The following is a 21,936-nucleotide window of genomic DNA, read 5'->3' as shown; positions in this document are numbered from 1 at the left end:
GGAGCTCCGTTCCTGTCTGAGTCGCACACTCGGTTGCTGGCCGAGGTTCCTCATGGCTGTATCCAGTCTGCTTATCCTGGGGCTGTGTCTTCATGTCCCATTGCTGTGGTGGCCTTCTGGTGCCTGGACATGCCTCCGGCTCACCTGTGTGTTGATGCTGTTTTAAATGTTTCTGTCTCCTCCAGAAGCCCGAGCTTCCTATGCTCCTCTGCAAAGCAGCCAAAGAGACCTTTTTTTTTTTTTTTTTTTAAAGTTTATTTATTTTTAAATCTAGCAGTTCTTTCTTTTTGAGAGAGAATTTTTAATATTTATTTTCTAGTTATTGGTGGACACAACATCTTTGTCTGTATGTGGTGCTGAGGATCGAACCCGGGCCACAGGCATGTGGTGCTGAGGATCGAACCCGGGCCACAGGCATGCCATGCAAGCGCGCTACCACTTGAGCCACATCCCCAGCCCCCCAAAGAGACCTTTAAAAAGAAACAGATCAGGTCATTTCACCGTCCTGCCTGACCCTCTGGTGGCTTCCCGCTAGCGTAGAATGAAATGCCCTTCGTTGGGTGAGTGCTGAGGACGCCGCCCCAGCCTCGCCAGCCTCCTCTTGCTCAGTCCATGCCTCGGCCTCCTCGGCCTTCCTGCCTCTCATTCTCATTCTAGAACCTTTGCGTCTGCTGCTTGCTCAGCCTCTTTAAGGAGGTTTCCTGTGACTCCCAAAGGAGTCCCTCTGCCCTCCCCTCTGTCCCTGTACTGTCTTCATAGCATCCACCACCTGCTGGGGTCATGCTCTTTATTTTGGGGGGTGGGCGGGGTTTCTCACCATCTGCCTTCCTCCCGTCACCAGTGCCAGAGTGGGGGCTCCGCGGGCCCCTTCAGAGTCTCTTATTTTGCTGGGCACAGAGGCGCACGGCCATAGTCCCATTGACCCTGGAGGCTGAGGCAGGAAGATGGCAAGTTCGAGGCTAGCCTCAGCATCTTAGGGAGACCCTGTTTCAAAATAAACAAATGAGAAGAGCTGGTGGGGCGGCTCACTGGTCAGGTCCCTGTGTCCAGTCCCCAGCTCCGCCAAAGGTCAGACCCTGGCTTCCTCACTGGAGTGGGCTTGGCCTCCGCCCTGGAGCAGTGCACAGGCGTCACTCCTGGGCTTCTCCTGTGCCTCTTTCCGGCCTACAGCCGCAGGATCCAGGAGCCAGGGTGAATCAGACTCAAGTTCAAGTTGTTCTAGACCCTCAGGAGTGGATGGGCCGGCTGGCCCCTGCAGTGCGCCCTGCCAGCCCAGCAGCAGAAGACGAGGCCAAAAGGACGCAGAGAGCCCAGGAAGGCGGGCTGCACTGTGGCTGGCAGCCCTGGTCCCTCAGCCAAGGGGCAGACCAGAGGAGGAGCCAGGAAGGCCACCAGGGGTGTGAGGGGGGAGCAGAGCTGCCGGGCCTCCACTGTGGAGGTCGCGGCCGGGCCTTCCAGGGCCTGGATTCCTTCATGGGCTTGTTTTCTTTGGCCCGATTCGTGGTTTTGAAAAACTAGAACTTCGTGTCTTTATATGGAGAACTCGCTGTGTCCCTCACCACGGTCCCCTGCATCCCACTGACTTCCCAGACCCGCCCTTGCTCATTTAGGGAACTAGCTCAGACCCTGCACCGTCCAGTAAGACCCGAGAGAGTGCAGGGGAGAGTCCCAGAGGCCATGAGCACCTTCAGGAGAAGGGATAACAGTGCCCCGGAGGGACGCGTCTGGACATCCTGACTACATTTGCCCATGCGGGACGGCCGGCCCGAGGTGCAACAGAGAGCAGGGCCACCACGCAGGACCACCTGACCGCAGGGCCTGGGCCTCAGAGCTGGCACCCTGGGCCTCAGAGCTGGCACCCGCGGCCCCTTTCATCCCCAGCAGCATGCACACATGCTCCATGACAGCTACTGAGCATCGGCTGAGTGTTTTATTTTAAGTTTAAAATTTTATATGTATATATGTATAAATGTATGTAATTATTTCCACAGTGCTGGGGTGGATGTCAGGGCCTCCCTATGCTAGGCTTGAGCTCTGACACTGAGCCACGCTCCCGGCCTTGTATTTAATTTTCCAGAACCATTCATGTGGCTCTAAAAAAAAAAGCAAGAAAAGAAAAGCAAAGCCAGGTGCAGTGGCACACACCTGTAATTCCAGCAATTTAGGAGGCCGAGGCAGGAGGTTTGCAAGTTTGAGGCCAGCCTCAGCATCTTAGCAAGACCCTGTCTTAAAAAGAATGTGAAAAGGGCCGGGATGTAGCTCAGGGGTACAGTGCCCTTGGGTTCAATCCCCAGTACAAAAAAAAAAAAGTCCACTCCCTTCCCTCCCTGCCCCCCCCCCACTGCCTCCCTTCTGCTCAATTCTATGAGAGAAAACCACCCAGTTACTGCCTCTTGTGTCCATTTAGTATTTGATTTTCACGTGCACGCAGAGAAGCATCTGCTGGAATTTCCCCCCGGAGATACAGTCATGGTTTAGCATCTTTTCCACTTGGCCAGGCATCTTGGTTGTGTCTTGACGTCAGCTCATAACAGGCCACCGCATTCCTTTTTGCAGGTGAATAGTAAAGACACAGATTTTAGATAAGGTTTCTGGCCTCAGAGTAACACTGCCTGGGCCTGGAAGCCAGTTCTCCCTCAGTGATGAGGGCTGAGTGCTGACCTCTGTGCCTCAGTCTCTTGGTGCCTGAGGGGCCTGACAGGCACCTTCTCCTGGTGGTCAGAATTTAGTGAGATAATGTTTAGAGAAGGGCTCGGGGCTGGCCTGGCGTCAGGGAGCCCCTCCCTGCCTCTCTGGTTCTTGTTGTGACCATGAGGACTGTGAATGCAAAACTGTGTGTGATGGAGAGGACAAGCTTCACTGTCACAGATATGGCAGGCGATTCAGTGACCTCATTAATGGCTTAAAAATAAACAGATCAGGAGAGAGAATAATAAATAGCCCAGACCCTTACCTTCCACACGTGTGAGTCAGGCGTCTGAATCCCCGCCATGTTGGATCCAGGGCCACCCCCCCAGTATGAACTCATCTAATGTCACATCTGTCTGTGTGACCTACTTGTAAAGAAAGTCACCTGAGGAACTGGGGGTTAGGGCTTCAGTCTGTCTTTTTGGAGGGGACATTATTCAGTTTGTATCAGGCTTCATCTGTCAAAGCACAGGACAGGACTGCAGTTCAAGTGTCAGACTGGCTCCACACCGTCATTTCCCAGGATTTGACACACACATAATAGTGACGAAATATGAACAATAAGGACCCAGAAGGAGCTGGTCTCAGTGACACACTCCTGTGATCCCAGTCACTCAGGAGGCTGAAGTAGGAGGATCACAAATTCAAGCCAACCTGGGCCCCTTAGGGAGACCCTGTCTCAAAAGATAAAAAGGGCTGGGGATGTGGCTCAGTGGTAGAGCACCAGGGGTGTCCCTGGAGGAGTGAGTTGGAGGTGTCCTGCCTGGGCTCTGTCAGGTGGAGGGGACCCTGGAACCCTCCCCTGCCCTGCTGAATTCCAGCTGCAGGCATTTACCTGCAGGTGTGGAGAGGCCTGGAGAAGACCCGCAGGAGCTGCTGACCCAGACGCCACATGGCAGAGGATTGCACGCAGCAGGTGCCCTGCAGCAGCAAGAGGATTAACTGGAAGTCTGGAACCTTCCCTCCATGCAGCTGAGCCAGTTCAAATCACCCCAATCCACCTCCCAGGCGGGCAGGTCAGTAGAAGCTTCTCTGAGAAACCCAAGGTGCCAGGAACCCCCCACCCCCACCCCACACACAGCCTGACATTTAGGAGGACTCCCCCCCCCAGGACTGCCCCCCCCCAGGACTGCCCCCCCCTCCCTCAAACCTAGCTCCTGGTGGATGAGCTCCCCCCCACCCCTTGCACGTGTGGAATTTCCAATTAACTTTTAAGAGCCTCACTGCTAATATAAACAGCTAACCAGGGATCAGCTGACCCGCCAGGGAAGGCTCCCTGGCCAGAATCTGTAGGAACAAAAGAACTAAAATAAACAATCAGGAAAAACAGTCTGTAAGAAACAAAGACTTGCAAGTTCAGAAGAAAACAGCAGAAGCTTAAAATAGCGATTGATCTCCGGCATCTCAAGAGAGTAGCCATCATACAGCAAAATAGATGGTCATGGAAAGAACTCAGAATCTCCCCAGAATTTAGGGAAGATCAAGTCAAGGAAATCCCAGGAAGTAGGAAAAGCAAAAAGCCAAACAAAAAATCAGACAAGGAATTGGGAAGTTCAGAGACCAGATACAGGAAACAGAGAGTCAGTCCAGAAAGTTCAATATGAAAATGTTTGGAGTCGAGAAAGAGGAAACAGGCGACAGAGGTACAGAAAGAAAAGAAGTTATATGTAAGAAAATCTCCCAGGAGAAGCTGCAGACTACAAATGTCCAGCAAATAAATGACAAAAGACATACCCAGGCACGGCGTTGTGACATTTTTAAATTCCAGGGATAATGAGAGAATTCTACAGGCTTCCAGAGAGGAGAAACAAATGTCAGAGAAGGGACAAGAATTGGCTGGTTCTGAAATCACCAGGAGCAATAGTGAGGGTGGGGTGTCTCCATTCATTTTCCATTGCTATAACAAAATAGGTGAGACTGGGTGACTTAAAAAGAAGAATAGATGTTTATTTTGGCCCACGGGTCTGGAGGCTGGGTAGTCCAAGAGCATGGGACCTTCCTCTGTGAGGCCTCTGGTGAGGGGCTTCCTGCTGGATTATGACATAGCAGACTGCACCATGGCAAGACGGAGCAGGTGCACCTGAGAGAACATGCTCTCTCTTGATGTCCCGTCAATCCATTAATGTACCAATGGAACCATTCACGAGGGCAGACCCTTAATGACCCAAATACTTCCCACAGGTCTCATCACCAAATACCATTCACATTTGGGGATTAAGTTTCCAATGTGAGATTTTTTTTTTTTTTTTTAAAGAGAGAGGGAGAGAGGAGAGAGAGAGAGAGAGAGAGAATTTTTAATATTTATTTTTAGTTCTCGACGGACACAACATCTTTGTTGGTATGTGGTGCTGAGGATCGAACCCGGGCCGCACGCTTGCCAGGCGAGCTCGCTACCGCTTGAGCCACATCCCCAGCCCCCCAATGTGAGATTTGAGGTGGGGGGGATGACACATTCATATTGAAGCACTGAGTACCACGTGTCTCTAGCAACTTGGGGAAGTGACTTTCAATCTGTGGTTTCCTGTCTGGTCAGCGGCAAGTCAAGTGTGAACAAAGGTATGGCCAGAGGATGTGGGATGCATCCAGGCCCTTCAGCCGGAGGAGGAAGAGGGGATCCAGGGAGAGTGGCAGAGGGCACCCAGGGGGCGCCTCCCAGGAACAAGGCGCCCCACAGGGCATCTTGCACAATAGAGGGCTTGGAAAAAGAATGTGTGCGCACAAAGGACACTGTGCAGATAGAATAACAAAGGAGGTCTTGACTCCAAGAAAAACAAAAACAAAACAAAATGGAACAAGGACGCAGATGTCCCTCCAGTTTTCCACTTGGCTCTGGGTTGAGTGGCATTGGCACAGTCATCGTCCAACACGGGTCATTTACTAGAATATTTGTGTGACCATCGCAAAGATAGGGAAGGAGAGATGGCGAGGAGCCAAGAGAATCGGGTCTTATCCCTCATAATAGGAGCCCATCAGGTGACATTAAAATTAGTTAAGAAACAGCAGCGTCAGTCTGTTAATTGGAAACACTGAGTTTACTGCTTCCGGGTGGAAGGAAAAGTGGTAGAAAGCAAGAGTGTGGGGTGGGGTGGGGGACGGGGTGGAGAGTGCAGGTTGCTACTAGAAACCATCCTTGAAACAACTTCTTTTTAATTAATGGAGGTAAAATCGGTGCACCATAAAATGAATCATTAACTCTTTTAAAGGGTACAATTCAATGGCATTGAATACCTTCACAGTGTCATGCAATCATCACTTCTGTTTGGCTCTAAAACATTTTAATCCGTCCAAAGGAAGCCACATGCCCACTAAGCAGTCACACCCCCCACCAACTTCTGTTTCCCCCTCTCCCTACTTTATGGCAACCGCTGTTGCTGTGGATTTGCCCACTCTGGAAGTTTCTATAAACCAAGTTACACAATAGCACCCTTCTGGGTTGTGATTCTTTCCCTGGGCATGGTGTTTTCAGGGTTTGTCCATATCATAGCATGTGTCAGAACTTCATCATTTTTTCACAACTGAATAATATTCCATCATCACTGCAGGAGTAAGACCACCTTTGCTCATTCATTCATCAGTTGGTGGGCCTTTGGTCATTTCTGCTTTGTGGCTATTGTGAACAGTGTGACCATGAGCATTCCTGTACAAATATCAATTTGGATAACTGTTCCCAGTTCTTTGGGCACACACTTAGCAGTGGAATTGGGGGACAGCATGGTGATGCTTGGTCTAACGCTCCGAGGAATTACCCAACTGTTTTCTCCTGTAGCTATTCCGTCGCACATTCTCACCAGATGTGTGCAGGGGTTCCAGTTTCTCTATACCCCTGCCATTACCTGTTATTTTTGCTATTTTAGAATGGTAGCAGTCAGAGCAGGTGTGAAGCAGTGTCTCATTGTGATTTGCATTTTCCTGGGAGCTTATGATACTGAGCATCTTCGAGTATGCTCGTTGGCCACTGGCTTACCTTTTTCAGAGAAATGTCTATTTAAGACCTTTACATATGTTTAAATTGAATTGCTTTTATTGTTGTTGATTTGCTAGAGTTCTTTTTATATTCTGGATACTAGACTCATGATTCACAAATAATTTTTCCATTCTGTAGATTTTCACTTGCTTGATAATGTCACTACTTGGTTTTTAAACTATATTCCTATATTATTTTGATAATTCTTATTAGATAATTTAAAAATAGTAAGTGGCTAAAATCAGATACTAAAGAGGTAATATGTTTTAAAAAGTGATAAAAATTTTAGTATACAAAGAACTTACACCAACATCGAAAAAGATACAGATTTCTGTAGAAAACTGGACGTTGATCAGTAACTCACAAAAGACAAGAATTCATAATCACAAGAAAAATGAGCAAGTAAAAAATACAAATCAATATCAGATCATATTTAAAAATAAAACATCAAGATGCACAGACTAGGCACTTGTGGTAATGTTAGCACCAACAGGTGTGAGTGTGTGGAAAGCTATTTGGGCCATTGTGTCAGGATCCCTAACAATATTATCACTCAGCATTTCAACTTCCAAGACTTTCTCCTAAGAAAATAGCTTGAAAGACCCCAAACCCTCTTACTCAAGAAGCCTTTTGTCACGGTGTGGACGCCCCTATGTTGTGAACAATCACAGGAGGAAGAAGGGGTAGTTTCGGATGCACCCACCCTCGGAGCGCCCATTGGCTCGAGGGTTGGATGGACGCGCATGCTCAGGATGCGGCACGCGGGTTAGATGGACGCGCATGCTCAGGATGCGGCACGCGGGTTGGATGGACGCGCATGCTCAGGATGCAGCAGCCAACAGCCCCTGACGGCTGGTTCACGAAGCGTCTGGGTGAAGTGAAGTTCTTGATCTTTCAAGGGAGACAAGGTTAAAAATCTTATCGAGACTACTGTTTAACCTCCTTCTTTTGGAAAAGTCTTATTTACTGGGACAAATAAAGGTAAAAAGAAATGAGGGAAAGGAAGGAAATGGATCAAAATGTTATGCATTATAATATAAAATATTATGTAGTAAAATAGAAAATAACCAAGAATATACTGTCCCCCCTGCTCACCCCGCCCAGCTCCGCTGGGACAGGTGTGCCTGGACTTCATGGGTGGGAGGGAGAGACCAGCAGCAGGCGATGGCCACAGCTCCGCTGGCCCTTTGCTTTCCTGCCAGGTGACTTAAGCCCAGGTTGTGCCCGTGGGGCTGGGGGCATCCGGCCGCTGAGCCTGCTGGGAAGTGCTGAACGCGGGGAGTCTGTTCTCAAGCTCGTACTGTTTTGCTCCAGGGATCCAGGACATGAGTACCAGGAGCCCCTCCGAGGGCACATTCAAGGTCAAATACAATCTACCAGGCTGCACACCTGGAGCCCGGACGCGGGTCTTTGCACACGCTCATGATAGAGGATGGTGCCCCCCCCTCCCCTTACACTGGCGTGACCTCAGCTGACTTACTCACCCACAGCCAGGCCTGGCACACCCGCGTGCCTGTGTCCACCCTCTCTTCTTCTGGTCTCATTGTGGAGCTGACGTGGTCCCCAACAGTCCCCCGTGGAGGCGCCCTGAGTGCCAAGGCACGGGCAGAGCTTGCACTTGACTCTGTCTGCGTGTGCGTTTCTGTGTGTGTGTTTACGTGTGTGCATGTAGGCTGTGTGCACCACGCTCTGGGTGGGTCGGTGTTGCCCTTGTAATGAGAAGTCCAGAAGCTCAAGTCTGTGGCTGTCCCTAGGCCCCCGCGCCCTTCTTTTCCCGTTTGGCTACCAGAGTTGCCTGCAGGCTGCAGAAGGCCCTGCGAGGGAGGGCAGGGCTCCTGAGCATGGCCCCAGTGTGGAGCTGTGCCAGGGACCTCGAGAGGACAAAAGGGGCCTTGAAGAAAGCCCTGGGCAGCTGGGCAGCGCACAACTCTGTTCCCCTGCTTGCCTTCCAAGTTAGGGACGTCCAGGTGCCACTGGGCCACTCTCTGTGGCTGCTCCGGGGAGACTCCTGCAGTCTGAAGGTTTCTGTGGGGAGCCGGAGCAGGGGGTCATGGTGAACTCTGCCCACCTGTTGGTTGGTGCAGCTGTCCTGGGGAGTAGACCCAAGGCCACCGAGGAAGGGAGGGAGGGGAAGGCAGCTGCCAGTGGCAGGCACAGGGCCAGGCCCAGGACAGCGGGTGGAGGGTTTTTGCTGAGGGCCTGACAGGTGGGGCTTTGTGTCCCCGCTGCCCTCATCCGGAGGGGCAGCCACAAGCAGATCTCTCCTAATGCAGCTTCCTGTCATCCGGGCTGCCCTGGCCACCATCCAGTCACTCACACTGAGTCCTCACACCTGCCCCTATGGCTGCAGCCCCTGGGCTTCCCCCATCCTCGTGGCTGGGATGCTCTGCTGGGCTGTGCGAGGGGGCTGGGGCCCTCCAGCCACGTGAGGCAGTGGGTCTGGCTTCCCCCACTGCAAGCTCTGGACTGTGGCATGTACTAGGGCACTGGTGACATGGGTAGGTACCATAGTGGATCCGGGAGGTGACAGGAGACCTGTCTTTGCCTACAGTTTATTGGAAGAAAGACTCATAAATTACTAGAGGGAGTGACCTGGTGGAGGTGTGTAGGGAATGTTAAGGAACCTGGTGGGGGCGGTGGTGGTGCAGGGTCTCTTTCTAGTTGGGAAAGAATCCTGCAGAGGGGACACCCTAGGGGCACAAGAAAGGAAACTCAGGGATGCAGACATCCCCAGCAAGGGCCCTGGTTCACCAGGGAGAGCTAAATTCTGCCCTAAGTGAGAGATTTGGGACCTTGGTTGGGAAGACAAGAAGACGTGGGGACAAGAGGCCAGGGAGGAAGGCAGGGCGAGCCAGAGATTTTACAGGTGGACAGAGAGCCTGGTAAGGTCAGCTTTGGGTTTCAAAACAACAGGTTTTCCTAGCAGGGTAAAGAAGAGGTGGGGGCAGAGACAGGCCCTGAGGTCATGCTGTTACTGTAGAAGATCTAGAGAAGTTGGCCCTGGGGGAAGTGGGCCGGGGCAGAGCCAAGGTGGGCTCCTGCTTCTGGGAAGGTGACTCCTGGCAGGAAGCTCAGGTGCCAGCGTAATCCCAGCAGCTCAGGAGGCTGAGGCAGGAGGATTCCAAGTTCAAAGCCAACGTCAGCAACAGTGAGGTGCTAAGCAACTCAGTGAGACCCTGTCTCTAAGTAAAATACAAAATAGGGCTGGGGATGTGGCTCAGTGGCTGAGTGCCCCTGGGTTCAATCCCCGGTAACCCCTCTCCCCCGAAAAAAAAGCCCGTGAGAGATAAGGTTCTGCTTGGGACATGAGGGGGAGGAGCTCGCGCAGAGACGGTGCCTCCGTCGTCCTCCATTTCTATATGGTGTGAGGTTTGGAGGCATGTTGGAGTCAACATAAAAACACTCAGGACAATAGGAAAGGTAGCAGAATACAACAGTTACTATTAGGGCATTATGTAAAAATGTGGATGGGTAACCGATGTGATTCTGCAATCTGTATTTGGGGTAAAATTGGGAGTTCATAACCAACTTGATTCTAATGTATGAAATATGATATGTCAAGAGCTTTGTAATGTTTTGAACAACCAATAAAAAAATAAAAAAAAATAATAATAATATGTAAAAAAAACCACTCAGGACAGTAAACACCACATGTAGGTCACTGTCACATTTGGGGAGTGAAGATCTGAGTGGGGCTGGGAGGATCCTCAGGGAGATCAGCTCTGCTGTGGTGGCAGTGACCTGCTGGGGACCTGGTGTCAAGTTGCAGTTTTGCATTTTAGGATGATTTGAATTAAAGGAAAAGAGGAAGATGTAGAGGCTGGAGCAAAGGCCAGGGCTGGAGGGGAGCAGGACCTGGGGAGCAACCAGCAGGCAGGGTTGAGAGCAGGTCCCCGGGGACCACACATAGGGGTAAGGTCAGTGGACCAAGAGAGGCGCTTGTAGGGGTTGGGGTGCGGAGGAGGATCAGTGGAGACAGGCAGCGTGTGGATGGGAGAGAAATTTGGGGGGCTCTTTTTGCGGGGGGGCAGTACCAGGGTGGACCTCACGGCCTCAGGCATGCGAGGCAAGTGCACCACCTCTGAGCCACACACCCAGCTCAGGTGGGGGACTCTTAAGCCTGAGAAGAGGTCTTTGAACTTGGCAGTGAGTTTTGGCAACCTGGGCAGCTTGGGCAGGGGGAGAGGGTGACCAGTGGAGGCAGAGGGTGGGAGGAGTGGATGGTACTGGAAACTTCTTGAAGGCAGGAAAGGAGTCCAGCAGCCGAGGAGGGTGGGGCTGGGGAAGCTGGAGCTGGCCAGTCCCCAGCGCAGACCCGAAAGCACAGAGGGGCCAGCCCGGGCCTCTGCCCTCCAAGCCCCAGGTATCACAAGAACTGAACAGAGATGGGGAGTGGCCACGGGGGTGGAGTGCCTCCTGCAACCGCACCCTGCAGGATGCCTCTGCATTTGATTGACATGAGCTAGTTGGAGGCATCTCTAACCCTGGCCTAGAGACTCAGAGTCAGAGAATGAAGTCGCCCGTTCAGTTGGCAGCCCTGGCTGGCGGTGGAGCAAGGGTGTGACCCCAGCTCCTCGGCCTCCCCCTTGGGAATCCGCTGTGACCTGCTGGGCAAATTGTCCAGGGCTGTGCCAGGGTTTATTTGTTTCTGCTTCTTGCATCTGAGACCAGGGCAGCCTCTCTCACAAGTGGGAAGCATGGGTTCTTTTTTCCAAATGCCAGGGGGCTAGGATGGGGAGGGGTGGAGGTTCCCAGGTGCCCTGGACCTCCCACCTCCACAGGGGGCACCTCCAGACCCTAGAGTCTCCTCCTGGCCAGAGCAGGAGAGGCCCCGGTGGTGTTATTTTGAGCTGTGTCTCCTCCTGCCCCCAGGTTCTCTGGGGAGCACACACGGACATGCGCACACCCCTGCCGACTGGAGGGGGAGGACTTTCCTTCCCGAAGGGCCACACCTCCTGCTGCATGTACTCAATGACCAATTCTCGCTCTTGCTTACACCAGTCCCTGCTAGGACCCCTGTGGGAAGCATTATGGGGTCAGGGACGTCCCAGCCCATTTGGTCAAAGGGTCCCTCGGGAGGCAGCTTCAATCCTTGCAGTGCCCCGTCCAGCATGTAACAGGCCTCACCAGGCTCCAGTGAGTGAGGGACTGGCCCCCTCCTGCAGGCAGTTTAGGTCCCACAGCCTTGCTCCCAAGTCCCTCGAGATGTCACTCCCTTGGCTGACAGCAGAGTGGATTAGCCAGCAGGCTGGGGACCCATGGGCAGAGCAGTGGCTGTGACCTGGTGCGAATCGTTTGTTTCTGTTCCTTGGAAGCAGCACCGTTTAATTGGAGACCTTCATGAAATGAAGGAACAACTGAGCAGAGGTCAGAGGAGAGTGCTTCTCAGGCACAGGAAGGACTGTTGCAAAGGCTTCAGGCAAGGATTAGCCTGTTCTGGAAACTGAGCTGTCCGCTCGTTGGAGCAGAGCACCAGAGGCGCAGGGCAGGGCGGAGTGGGGTTCGCAGCGGCCAGATCTTGCAGAACTGTGTTAACTCAACCTGCCCCGACCTGCCCAGTGACTCCCTTGAAGGCCCCCCAATGGTCTTTCTTTTTCCCTCACTCAGCCTTCTCCAGCGCTGAATGCCTGTCCCCAGGGACACCTGTTTGACTTTCATCTTCCTAAGACAGCTGCCTCAGGTGATGGGTGACAGAGGGACAAGCAATGGACTATCAAGGCTGCAAAGGGAAGGTTGGGGAGGGAGGTGTCCTCCAGAAGGGGACTTTGGAAAGCTCTGGATATATTCCTGGAATCCAGAAGGCAGCGTCTGTGTGTCGGCTGTGTGCCGGGGAAGGAAGTGACTCCTCCACTCTGCCCGGTCTTGGGACTTGGTGAGCGGAGCTCTAACTCTGCCTGGCTGGTGGAGGTGCCCAAGATGCATGCAGGACTTTTCAGCAAAGGATGGGTGTTTATTGGTTCCAGAAGGATCTCTGTCCATCACCAGCTGACTAATAAGTTAACTGATTGAAGGCTTCAGTGACCACACATGACATAGAATACAGTCTTTGCATAATAACCAGGAAAATCGCTGCCCGAGTAGCTGTAGCAAAAAACCCTAGAGAGGTGCAGAAGCCGGCTTCCAGAACCATCAGTTTTTATGATCTGAAATGTCCAGTTTAACAAAACTTATAAAATATGCTTGCAAAAAAAGAATCCTTAGGGGGAAAAGGCGATCAATAGGAACTATCCCCAAGGAAGCTCCCAGATTGGAATTATTAGACAAATCAGCTATTCAAAATACATTCAAAGAACTGAAGAAAACCCTCCCAGATGAATGAATGGATTCTCAAGTAGAGATGATCCACAATGGAATAGAAGTTATAAAAAGGAAGCAAATGGAAAATTGTAAAGTTGAGAAGTACAATAACTAAAACAGAAAAAATATTCCCTGGGGCGGCTGAACAGTGATTTGAGCAGGAGACGCAATCTGTGACTTATTCCACTGAGACCATCCCGGCTGAGGCACAGAAACAGAGAGGAGGAGGATAAGTGGAGAGAGCGTCAGAGACCCCTGGGACACTGTCAGCACCCCAACATTCGCACGCTGTCAATTTTAGGGGAAGAAGAGACAGAGCAGAGCAGAAGAATATTTGGAGAGAAAGGTTGGAAACTATGTCTAATTTGGTGAAAAACATTAGTCTACACATCAAAAAGCTCCATGAACCCCAAGAAGGATAAATTTAGAGATCTACATTAAGATATATAATCATCACAACATCCTAAGACGGAGCCAGGCATGCTGGCATTTCTTTTTTTTTTTTTTTGAGAGAATTTTAATATTTATTTATTTATTTTTTTAGTTTTCGGCGGACACAACATCTTTGTTTGAATGTGGTGCTGAGGCTCGAAACCGGGCCGCACGCATGCCAGGTGAGCGCGCTACCGCTTGAGCCACATCCCCAGCCCCAATGCTGGCATTTCTATACACTAGCTTTAAAAAAATCCAAAATGAAATTTTGAAAGGAATAAAAAAGGATAAAATACCTGGGAATAAATTTAAGCAAAGATGTGTAAGACCAGTGTATTGAAAACTACAAAACACTGTTGAAAGTTGAAATAGAAAGCCATCCTGTTCTTTGGTCACAAGCCTTAATGTGGTTGAGATGAAGCTACTTCCCTAGTTAATCTAGAGGCACTGTAATTTCAATGGCCTTTTTGCAGAAATAGACAAGCTGATACTAACATTTTTTAATGGGAATTCAAAGGACTCCAAGCAGCCAAAAGAATGTTGAAATAGAAGGACAAAGTTGGTGACTTCATACCTCCCCATTTCAAAACTTATTACAAAGCTGCCATCATCCAGATGTGGTGCCCTGGCGTGCAGGTAGGACCAGATCTGTGGGGGTGGAACTGAATTTCCAGAAATAAACCCACAGGACTGTGGTCAACTGGTTTTTCGGCAAGTGGGCCAAGACTATGCAATGGGGAAGGAATGGTCTTCCATTTACACTGGACACCCCTGTGTAAAAGAAAGAGGTTGGGCTTTTGTGTGCATCAGTTAACTCCAAACAGACCAAAGGCCAGCACACACAGCAAACCTTAGAACTCCTAAAAGGGAACAGGTGTAAGTCTTCATAACTTGGATCGGGTGGTGGCTACTTGCATGCCATGTCAAAAGCATCAGCAACCAGAGAAAAAATAAACTGCTTCATCAAAATTTAAAATGTGTGTGCTTCAAAGGACATTATAAAAAATGTGTGAAGACACATCAGAATGTGACAAAGTATTTCCAAGTCCCCTGATAAAGGAATGATATCCAAAATAGAGAGCTCCTTTTTGTTTTATTTTGGTTTTGTTTTGAGATAAGGCCTTGCTAAATAAGGCTGGCCTCAAACTTATGATCCTCCTGTCTCAGCCTCCCAAATAGCTGAGTGTCACCACACCTAATGAGGATTCCTAAAAATAACAAAAGAGCAATAGATAAGTTAAAAAATGGGCAAAGGATTTTTTTTTTTTTTTTTGGTACCAGGGATTGAACCACTGAGGCATTCCACCACTGAGCCACATCCCCAGCCCTGTTTTGTATTTTCTTTAGAGACAGAGTCTCACTGAGGTGCTTAGAACTTTGCCATTGCTGAGGCTGGCTTTGAACTCATGATCCTCCTGCCTCAGCCTCCCAAGCCACCAGGATTATGCGCTACTGAAAATCAAGACTCCAGGGAGATCTGATCACACCCCCTAGGATGGTTACAATCAACAAACAAACAAAAACGTGAAACACTGTTGCCAGTGTAGCGAAGTCGGAACTCTTGGCGCTGTTGGTGGGGATGTAAAGGGACTGCTGCTGTGGGACATGGTGCAGGGTCCCTCAGCCACTCAAGGTGCCATTGCTGGGAATACATGCAGAAGAACTGGAAGCAAGTTTCAAAGAACTCTCTGAGCTCTAATTTTCACGGCAGTGGTGCTCATGGTAGTGAAACATGGAAGTAGCCCAGGCAGCACTAGCCGCTGAGTCGGGTGTGGCAGAATACAGCTACAATGGCAGGGGCGCCACCCAGCCTGGAGAGGGAGACATTGACAGGCTGTAACGCAGCCTCACTGGAGGACGTCATGCTAAGTGAAATACACCAAAGAGAGTGGTGCCACTTGGGTGAGGTGCTTAGAGTAATTACAGCCGTAGAGAAGAAAGTGCTGGGGTTGTCATGGACTGGGTTACCCTTGAACAAGACGTTTTGGATGGTGGTGAGGTTGCACAGCAATGCGAGCATCAATATCACTGAACTACATGCTTAAAAAGGTCAAGATGCAGAGGGCTGGGGCGGGATATGGGGGCGGTGCCTGCTACCGACGTTTAAGAGCCTGTTTCTGCACGGGAACGCCAACCTGCTCCAGAGTGAACCGATGGCTCTACGCTAGTCTCAAGGCTTCAGTCTTTCTTTTAGTCAAGATGAGTGATAAACCAGACTTGTCTGAAGTGGAGAAGTTTGACAAATCAAAACCAAAGAAAACTAACACTGAAGAAAAAAATTCTCTTCCCTCAAAGGAAACTATCCAGCAGGAGAAAGAGTGTGTCCAAACATCATAAAATGGGGATCTCCTCCCAAGAGCAAGTTTCAACATTGATGGAGAGTCTTGGTTTTAGTAAACCCATGTATTCGTAGAAATTTTAGGCATCTATGGCTTCTCACCTGTACTCTATGGCTAAGAGGTCAAAGTTTCCTTAAATTTATTTTTAAACATCTCCTTGGTACATAAATAAATTCCTTAAAAAAAGGGTCAAGATGTTAAATTGTATGTTAGGCATATTTTTACTACAATAAGAAGTAATAGAGCCAGGTGTGGTGGTGCACACCTGTAATCCCAGCAACTTGAGAGGCTGAGGCAGGAGGATTGCAAGTTCAAGGCAACCTCAGCAACTTATTGAGGCCATAAGCAACTTAGCAAGACACTAAGCAACTTAGTGAGACCCTGTCTCCAAATAAAACATACAAAGGGCTGTGGATGTGGCTAAATGGGTAAATGCCCCTGGGTTCAATCCCCAGTACCAAAGAGAAAAAAAAGAAAAAAATTATTTAAAAAAATGAATGCCGATACTACAAGTGACTGAACATCAAAACTTGTGAAAGAAGCCCGTCACAAATGGCCACAAGTGCTTGCTTCCCGTTTATATGTAACACCCAGAATAGGTGAACCATGGAGGCAGAAGGTACAGGGCGTGGGAGGTGCCAGGGCGTGGGAGGGTGGATAGGGAGTGAACATCTACAGGGGTTCTTTTTAGGATGATGAGAATATCCTGAAATTAGATAGTCGGTGAATTTTGTTTTGTTTTTGGTACCAGGGATTAAACCCAGGGTGCTCAACCACTGAGCCCCATCCCCAGCTCTTTTTTATATTTTATTTAGACACAGGGTCTCACTGAGTTCCTTAGGGCCTCACTTAATTGCTGAGGCTGGCTTTGAACTCACAATCCTCCTGCCTCAGTCTCCCAAGCCGCTGGGAAACAATGATGATCTCCATACAGCCTGTGAGTATACTAAAAACAACTGAAGTATACCTACTGGAATGGTGTCTGTTCTATCTTAATTTTTCTGCCTGCTATAGTGGTAGGCTATAGGTGGCCAAGAGGGGAGCTGGGAGCTGGTGGCAGTGGGTGGGTTGGAGGCTGGCCTGAGCGGATAGTGGCCAGTAAGGTGGGCAGGCCCCCATCAGGAATTGAGTGGGCAGCCCAGGCTCACAGAAGGGAGACACCTCCCATCCCCGGGGCAGGGAGGGCCAAAGGGATGTGGGAGCGGGGTCAGCGTTTTAGAAAATCACCCCGACTCTCGGTCTGGTACCAGAAGGTTCATGAGCTTTCATGGGCAGAGGCTGGAGAGCTTTGGATGGCTGTGGGCAAGCTGGCAAGCCGAGACCATGACCTTGGCTCCTGGAAAGACCAGGAGCCTGGCCCCGTACGAAGGAAGCAGCCATCCTCAAAACCGAGCAGTGATAGCGGTTTTTGAGTTGAAACGTGGGAGGAGTGGAGACACCTGTATCCTTATCCAGGCTCAACAAGCAGTCTGAAGCCTATTTTGGATGTGGAAATACCTCATTCTGGATTTGGAGTGTCTGCTTTCTTAAATCAAAGTGACCGATCAGTCAGGAACTGGCACTGTATTTTAAAAGCACTGTTTAATTTTGAGCTGGGTCTTTGCCCATTGTTATTGAAGGAGCAAAAGGCAAACTTAATACTGTTGAACTCACACGGTTTAATGGCTTCTTAGGATTTTTTTCATTTGTGGTGGCTTCCTTGGTCTCTACAACGACTTTGTGAAGCGAGTTTTATTGCTCTGAAGCTCGTGTTTGTGTAGGAATTGGAGGCTCAGGAGTTGACACTTTCTACGTAGCCTGAACCCAGGTCTCTAAATCTCCCCTCTTCCCACAACTGCTCCTGAATTCGGCAGAGGACTGGGTGTTCATTCACAGTCTCAGGGTATGTTGCCAAGACACCCTTTTCCAGAAAGTCTATTTTTATCGAATGCCTCTCACTTGCCCATTCCAGTGACTGTTTTAAATAGCATTTTTTCCTGTTAATCATATTAATGTTAATTTTAGAAAAACTACACAAATCATTTTTTTAAAAAATCACCACTCATAACCACTGTTAACGTTTTATTTCATTTATTTCCAGTGTTGGCCTGTAAACACCCCGCCTGTAAGTGTGCACACAGATACACACACACATATTTATAATGTTGTCACGAAACTGTGCTCCTACTCCGTGGCTGGTTCTCGCTGGTGTGATGTTATGAGAAGTGGCGTCAAGGTGGAGGTTACTTAGCCCCAGAGCCAGAATGCAGCCAGTTAGCTGTGTGCCCTTGTGGGTCACTTGACCTTTCTGTGCCTCAGTGTCCCACACTGATCCCAGGGGATCTTGTCCCTGGGGTCAGTGGCTGTCTGTGCCTGAAGTGTATCTGCTTTCTCCCCACTGCCCAGCAGGGCCCTTGCCTTCTAAGCATCTTGTTTACATCCTCCAGTCCCTGGTCCTGTGACTTCGGTGACATCTGCCCTAACACGGGTCCACCCAGGCGCATTTGCTGGAGAAAACCACCCAGCGGCACGTGTGGGTGTGTCTGTTGACCGTGGGCTTCTTGTCCTTTTTCTTCCTTTGTAATTTTCCTTTGTTGGATTGGACTTATTTTTAAAATATGTAATGCATGTGTTTTTAAAAAAATCTACCACGTGGGAGGGTACTCGGGGAAGACTAAGCCGTCCTCTGTCCCGTCCTCTATCCCGCATACCAGCCTTGAGCCCCCTCCCCGGGGCAGCCCCCTTCGGTCTCTGGCCCCTCCTGACACCGTCAGCACGTAGCCCAGGGTGAGCCTTGGGCTCCGAGGCACTCAGCAGTACGTGGCCGGGATGCGTTCAGATCGTGGCCGGGATGCGTTCAGATTGGTGGCTGTGGCCTCCCTGGGTGTTTTGTTTGTTTGATCCAAACTGCCATTTAGGGGACGGCTTTGAAGGTGTGCCACGGGAAAGGAAAAGATGTAAGTTTGACTTCGTAGAAACTAAAGGCTTCGCAGCAGAATCGATCACATAAGCAGAGTCAGAAGGCGAATGGCCTCCAGTCCCACGGGTCACCTGCATTGCTGGGTGGTCCCTGTTTGTGCCTGTCCCCTCTCTGGTGACTGTGGTAGTCCCACTGGCTGTTCTGTGTTCCAGGACATCCTAAAGGTGGCTGGGCCCTGCACGCGCTGTTCCTTCCCTGTGTGGAACCTCAGGTGCAGTTTAAGGTGTGAAGTCAGGCACCGCCACAGAGTAGCCATCACTGATAACATTGGAACAATATGCTAGAGTAAAGCTCATTCAAAAATGTATAAATTGTGTATTTCTGGAACTTTCCATGTACTATTTTCCGACCACCATTAACACAGGTAGTGGATGAGAGAGGGCTACTGTGTTTCACCCCTTCCTGCTCCAACTCCTGGCTCCTCGTCTTCTGCATCACAGAGAAAACCCATGTCGTCTGAAGGACACGGCTTCCCCTGCTTCCGCCACAGACTTTGAGAGCGCTTGAGTGTGAACCCGTCCATTCCCGCCCACCTGTTAACTCAGAGGGTGTCTCTCCTGTGTGCACCTGCCGCCACCTGGTGTTCTGACCCACTGTCTGGCCCCAGTGGGACCATGGCTGTCCCGATTGCCCGAGTCAGAAAGCTGGGCGTCATCGTGCCCTCTGACCAGCTCCTGGCCTTGGCCTTCCCTTCCCCTGCTCAGGGAGGGCCTCTCTCCACGCTGGGCTCCAGCAGCAGCCTCCCTGCAGCCCACCTGTAGCCTCACCACCACGAGCTCTCCTCTGCACGCTGTCAGAGAGACACCTGAAGCCCAGGCCCAGCCACATCCCCGCCAGACACCCTGAGCTGCCCTCGGCCCCCTGCATCAGTCACCAGGAGCAGCCAGTGTGCCTGGAAGCTGCCTGCTGGGGAGGGGCACCCAGGGTCTGGGAAAGCTTTCCCCATCGAGGCAGGGACTCTCAGCCTGGTCTCCCCACCCGGGGCCTGCCCTCTGCGACTCTGCCTTGTCTGGCCCTGGTCACTCCCTGCTTGGGCCCTGTCCTGGCGATGCTGACTCTGAGAACACACCTGCGGCCCCTTCCTTGGGCCAGCTGCCTTCCTGGCGCTTGCTGCCATGCTGAGACGATATTGGAATGACTCGCGTTGGCCTTTGCCTCCCGTCTACACCCCTGGTGTCTGGAAAGCGAGACTCCGTCTGGCTCCCTCGGGTCTCCAGCACCTTCCCCACACCTGGTCCTGCCCTCCGAGCAGCTGACTAGGAGGACTTGGCTTCTGCTGGCTGCGCTGAAGCCCTCTTGGTCACTGTGCCGAGGCAGACGACCCTCCAGGCCGTGGGACACTGATGCGTGCAGATTTCCACAGTGGCCCCCGATTGTACCGGGCTTGTGGCGCAGCAGCTCCTCCCTGAGAAGGTGGAGATTTTCCCAGAGGAAGCCGGGTGGCCTGGCGAGTGGGGTGGTGGGTGGGGTGCACTGAGGCTGTAGCCCGCTGGGCTGAGACCTTGCCCTGGCATGGGGCCCATTCTCTGCTCAGCCTGTAGCATGCCCTTGTGCCCTCTAACCCTTGACCCTTTGACCTTTTGCCCATGTGCCCTCAACCCCTGAGAGCCTCTTTCCTGCCCTGCTCTTCCTGGGACCCCTCCCTCTGTGATGTCTGGGGACAGGACTCACTGCTCACCCCCCCCCGCCCGCCCTTATCATTGGAAACACTTTTCCCCACCTTTGTTCCTGGGCACTGCTTTCTTTTGGGTCCTCCTTCCTCCCTTTCTTTTGGGCGCCTGTCCACCTCTGGGACTGTCCACCGGGACTTCGCTGGCTGCCTTCCTCTTCCCGAGGCGCTGACCTCTTTCAGGAGCTGTGGCACCTGCTCCTCCTAGCCCTCCTGCCCAGTCCCACCTGCCGACCTTGCCCATCTCCCAGAGCTCTGCCTTCCGCATCATGCTGCCTCCCGAGGAACCTCCTCCATCCCTCCCAAGGGACAGAGGAGTCATTTCCAGAGAGAAGGCCACCTCTCTGCTCCCCTGGTTGCTCAGCGCCGCCTGGGAGACCTGGGGGACCTGGCAGCACTGTTATTGAGTTATTTTTCTCCCTTTCTCCCCAGCTCTCACCCTTGGGGCAGAACTTGACCTTGAGTAGCTGTGGTTCCCATTGGAGGTGTGGGCTCTCCTTGGCCCTTTCCCACCACCACAGTGAGCAGAGCTGGGCATGGGAAGGCTGAGGACCAGGGGGTGGGTGCTTTGGGGTTTTTTGGTGGCATCGTTGAGTCCCTTGTCCTTGCTGCTTCGTTTTGATTTGCTTTGTTTGGCAATGGCAGGAGGGAGGGTCCCATAGGGCTCCTGGAAAGGGCAGGAAGGACAAGCCACATGGCTTTACTCCTCTGTGAGCCCCCACAGACCTCCTCTTTGTGGTCTGGTGCTGATGGTACACTTGTCACCTGTCCCTGCTCTGAGCCTCTGCAGCATTCTGGTGACTGCCGCTCTGACAGTCAGATCTCATCCTGTTTCTGGCCACGGTCCTAGTTCATTGTGTGACCTTGGGCACATCATTACTTACCTCATTATAGTAATTGCCACACAGTGTGGTAAGGATTAAAGACCACAATAGACCTCACAGGTGGTGGTTCCCTCCCTTCCTGAGCCGGAAGGAGCTGGAGGAAGGTGCGTGGTAAGCACCCCCCAGGGGACTCTAGGACATCCAGGATTTGGGGGTGAGCCATTAGCAAGATTGCCCACGTGACAGATATAGGGTTCTTTTTGAGCAATCTATAGTTCCAGCCCTGGGGCCAGCCAGGAGCAGGAGGCAGATTGATAGAACTGTCGTCTGTCAGGGACTGCTGCTGTCACACGATGTCTCCACCCAGGAAACTGGCCTGACTCTGGACTCTCTCTGCTTGTGTGGCTTGTGTGGCCCCTTTGACCTTCACATGGTCCTGCCCTAGCCTGCTTTCTGGCTGACTTAGGTTGTCGTGCCGTGTTCCCAGCCCCCTTCCCCCAGGACCTCATCATGTGCACACATGCCAGTCCCCAGACCCAGCTCCCTCCTGCGCCTCCCGCCTCAGAATGTAGCTGCCGGCAGGTTATCCAAGGGTGCTGCAGCCCTGACCTCAGTTCTGGCAGCTTCTCAAGTGGTCCCACAGCTGGCCAGATGTGCCTCCCACCTTCCAGAGTTCTTTCAAAAACGAGGAAGAGGCAGGCCAGCCAGCTCCCAAGACCTTTGGGAGTGACAAGGGTGTAGAGTTTTCTTCCTTTGGGGGAATT

General features: G+C 51.3%; 1 protein-coding gene and 1 pseudogene across 2 annotated transcripts in view; both read left to right on the top strand.

The window, feature by feature from the left end:
- The window catches only part of Hip1 (huntingtin interacting protein 1), a 131,018-nt gene that overhangs the window by 22,100 nt on the left and 86,982 nt on the right, over positions 1–21,936 (top strand). The gene's annotated exons all lie outside the window — the stretch shown is intronic.
- On the top strand, positions 15,532–15,755 carry LOC113188514 (thymosin beta-15A pseudogene; annotated as a pseudogene).

The sequence above is a fragment of the Urocitellus parryii genome, chromosome 9, assembly GCF_045843805.1.
Source record: "Urocitellus parryii isolate mUroPar1 chromosome 9, mUroPar1.hap1, whole genome shotgun sequence".
NCBI classification, from domain to species: Eukaryota; Metazoa; Chordata; class Mammalia; order Rodentia; family Sciuridae; genus Urocitellus; species Urocitellus parryii.
Note: the sequence above shows the minus strand (reverse complement) of the source record. Positions and strands in the feature narration are given on the sequence as shown.